This window comes from Acomys minous (assembly GCF_964271855.1).
Source record: "Acomys minous genome assembly, chromosome: 2".
Classification (NCBI taxonomy): domain Eukaryota; kingdom Metazoa; phylum Chordata; class Mammalia; order Rodentia; family Muridae; genus Acomys; species Acomys minous.
In genome coordinates, this window is record NC_140484.1 from 148,180,531 (window position 1) to 148,185,017 (window position 4,487).

The following is a 4,487-nucleotide window of genomic DNA, read 5'->3' on the forward strand; positions in this document are numbered from 1 at the left end:
GCGGCGAGGGTCTCGGGTAAGCGGTGAAGATGAGGTGGGTTACAGAAGCAAGCAGCGAGGTGGAGGGCAGCTGAGCCCATGGAAGGGGGGTTAGTTAATGTGAGAGTTAGGGTGTGCAGGAAGAGCAGAGACCATCAGGTGCTGCCCGGCGCTGGAAAGCCCGGAACAGGCATGACTGGCTGCTCCCACATTCTCATCTCTCTCCCTTTTCTGAAAAAATAAGTGAATCCATAAAGACCAGAACACCCAAATTAACGTGGGCAACGCCACCTCCCAGCTCACCCTCCCATCTCGCAACGCTCAGGTGTGACATTTGCGGAGTGTTCTCCTTTTGCATCAGAGATCAAAGGGTGCAACAGCCAGGGCCAAGTTATCCACCTTGTGGCAGTTCCCTGCCTCTCCCAGGTGCCCTTCACCCAAGCCACCTGGAACTGCCCGCTGGCAGCCACAGTCCGGGTTTGGGCTTTGCTCGGTGCGCGCGCGCCCTCTGGAGGCCGCCGGCGTCCTGGGTCGTCCTCGGGGAGGCATCCCATGCATGGTCCTGCGGGGCTGTGGTAGTGCCCCAGGGAGCAGTGCAGACCTGCACGCCTTTAATACCAGCACTCAGGAGACAGAGGCAGGTGGATCTCTGTGAGTTCAAGGCCAGCCTGGTCTGCAAAGCGAGTCCAGGACAGCCAAGGCTACACAGAGAAACCCTGTGTCAAAAACAAAACCAAACAACAACAAAAACCCAACCCCCCCCCAAAAACCCCAAAACCCACAAAAGACCAGCTTAATGTGTTTTCTCATTGGTTTCACTCCCCCCACCCCCAGTAGGATACATCTTGTTTCCTTTCCCCCAAACCAAGGATCAAGCCGTGTTCTGGAGACCTTTGCAAGGCCCTGAGTGAGGCTCAAAAACAGTGGGGTCTCCAACAGCATTAAACCCTTGCACCACAGGGGTACCGTACTTATACAGCAAGGCTGCAACGCGCATCACCAACAAAAACCCCACCTTGAGCTACAAGTTCAGAGGGTCCCCTGTAGCAACACCAGGGCCAGGCAGAAGAGAAGCTGGTTCACAGAGAGCAAGTGGTGTCGCTGCCATCCTCCACCCAGATGTGCACCATCATTCCCCGCCAAGTCTCGCATGGTCAGCGAAAGAATCGAATGGGAGCACGGGCAACTTAAGGGGGGGGCACTGAGAAAAGTCTCTCCTGAAGTAACCATTAGCCAGAGAAGGTAAGCACCATCAAACAAAAACTCCCAAGGCCCTGACAACCACTTGGCCAGGACGTAGATTCTGACTGGGGTGAGGGAGCACGCTGGGCTGCATTAACCACCTGCTCTCAGGTTGATACCATTGCTATTTAGAGTAGGGAGGAAACTGGGGTTGAGGGCAGCGGCACCCGGAGAAGCCTAGCTCAGCTGCGCGTGGAAGCACAGTGCTCGCAGGGACGGCTCCTTCATCCTGGCATCGGCTCTGGGTTCCGTCCAATCTTAAATCGTATTTCCCTGAAAGGTCAGGGTGGTAAAGAACAGAGAAGACAAGAGGAGCACTGACTATGTGAGGACATTCTGCAATGGGCTAATGACAACACGGGAGGTCAGAACCGAGCACCAGCCCTTCATTTTGAAGTGGAGGCCAAACACATGGCAGTTGACTGTAAAACCTTTCGAGTGGCTTAAAAGCATTGCTATGGGACGGCCAGAGCTGGCACTGGAATCTCAGAAGATGTTCTCTGAACCTCTGCCCAGAACTGGAGAGGCAGAGACCGGAAGATCCTTGGAGCCATAAGCCCACCAGTGCTGCTGAATCTATCCACTCCAGATTCAGCGAGAGACCTGTCTCAGTGCCTGAGGAAGATGGCCACCAGTGGCTTTTTGCCTCTCTCTCTCCCACATCCCCACCACAAACACACAAACCATGGAGCCTCTGCCTACAGCCTGGATTGCAACTTGCTTTGTAATCTAATTTTTGTTTCTATGGCAGAAAATCCACACTGTTAAACTGTGTCGGTGGGTTTAACTCTACTCACAAGCTATATGCGGGGTGGTGGTGGTGAATGCCTTTAATCGCAGCACTTGGAGAGGCAGAGGCAGGCGAATCTTTGTGAGTTCGAGGCCAGCCTGGTCTACAAAGTGAGTCCAGGACAGCCAAGGCTACACAGAGAAACCCTGTCTTGGAAAACAAAAAAGCAAAACAAAACAAAAACCAAACAAGCTATACAACAGGCACCACCAATTCTAGAACATTCTTATGATCACCACACACACATAGACACCCTTATGTGCTAGGAATTACTTCCTCCCTCCCATGCCCCACTCCAACCCCAAGCACCCACCCATCTCCCACGTCTCTGTGAGCAGCCTGTTCTGGACATGTCATACAAATGAGGTCAGAAGCAGCCTTTGGATCTGGCTTCTTTCACTGAACATGTGTTTGAGATCGTGGGAAAGTGTTAATGTGACATCGCCACTTTGACCAATGTTTAATACACAATTCGGGGTACTCACACCAGCATCCCTCTCCAAGACTCTTCTGGTGCCCTTGTCCTGAACCCCTGGAGCCACACACGCTTGAAGGTCCATCCACATTACACTAAGGACTGATGCCTTGTTTCTACTGATGGCTGAGACCATCTTTCATCCAGCTCCTCAACTGATGGGCACTTGGGCTGTTGGCAATTAGGCTGCCTTGGACACTCAGGTACTAGTGTGTGAACCTGTTTTCATTCCTGTTGGCTTCGCCTCGTGACTAGTGGCACCCGAGGGATGCCATTTCTCCTCCTCCTCCTGCCCCTCCCTGATGACTACTGATTGTGAGCACCCTCTCTTAGCTGATCGTCCATGCAGACGTAGCTCCTCTGAAGTAATGTCTGCTTAAGTCCTTTGCCTGTTCTTCAGTGGAGCTATTTCTTTTTACTGAGCTGTAGGTGCTCTGTGTGTTGTTTTTCTGGAGGGAGAGGGTTTGAAACACGGTCTCTCTATTTAACCCAGAATATCCTGGAACTTGCCTTGTAGACCAGGTTGGCCCTGAATTCAGAGATCCACCTGCCTCTGCATCTGCCTCCTGCGTGCTGGGATTAAAAGCACGAGCCACCATGCCTGGTTTCTTTATGTAGTCTTGAAATAAGTGTCTTAGATAAATAATTTGCAGGCACTTTTCATCTCCTAATTTTTTTTTCCCCTCAACATCTTGACTTTTATGGCATAGGTTTTTAGTTTTCATGGGGTCCAGTAATGGGTTTGTTGTTTATTTTGTGGTAGGGCTGCTTTCGGTCATGGTGTTTTACTGCAGGAATAGAAAACAAACTAAGAGCCTGGCGTGGTGGCACACACCTGTAACCCCAGCACTCAGGGAGGCAGAGGCAGGCGGATCTTTGTGAGTTCATAGGCCAGCCTGGTCTAAATGTGAGTCCGGGACAGCCAAGGCTACACAGTGTGAGCCACCACACCTGGCTACCCCCAGAATCTTTACTCATTTAATTTATTCTCCCAAAGATTGTTGTCACAGAGACAGAAACTGGTCTATGACAGTGGGCTTCTTCAAGGGTGATACTGAAGTCTGAACTCGTGTGGGGGGTGGTGGGGGATTTGATGGCCACTGTCTCAGGCGAAGGCATTCCAGGCCAAGGGCACATGGACTGCAGAGAACATCAGACAGGCCTGTGCCTGACATTTGTAAGGAGCGCAGAGAGGCCAGTGGCTGGAGCAGAGTGAGTCAGGGATGTGTCCAGAAGGCCAGATCACCTGGAATCCCATTGGCCGCCATGGGGACTTTGCAAGGAGCTGGAAAAGCTGGTTGGGGTGAGCTGAGCTGGCTGACTGGAAATGGATTGTGGGAGGACAAAAGTAAGGAGGCGACTTCTGGAATTGCCTAGGCAAGAGAAGGAAGTGAGTGCTTGGACCCCAGGTGCAACACGGAAGGTGGCGGGAGGGTTTTGTATATTGATGTCACATCTTCAACAGTGAGGTGGAGGTGACAGAGGTAGGAGTCAGGGCTAAGGGCAGTAACCTCGGCCTCAGCACCAGAACACAGGCATCGCTGTTAGCTATCAGGGAGGCCACTTCGGAAGCAGACCTGGAACTTCAGGCAGGGGTTCAGCTTGGGGCAGTTTGGCCTGCAAATTCTTTTCAACTTCCAAATGGAGGCCCTGGATGGGAAGCTGGGGTGGGAGGCCAGGACAAATGCTCACAGCGAGACAGGCAGGGGAGACAGGAGGGCGAGGGTGCACCTGGAGCTTGTGGCATTAAGAGTGAGCCAGGAGAGGCTTCGAGGTGGTTTGTGGGCCCACTGTTTCCTCCACCTGCTTGAAAGCATCACCCTTTCTGTCTTCTGCCTCTGCCCCTCCCATGTCCTTCCTTTACATGGGCACCTGCTCTGTACTAGGACAACTGACCTCACACGGGAGAAACAAGAAGACGGCCACTAGAGAGACAGGCACAGCAGCAACCTGAGCTCCACTGTCAGCTCCACCAAACTGTACTACAGACCACAGCCATCT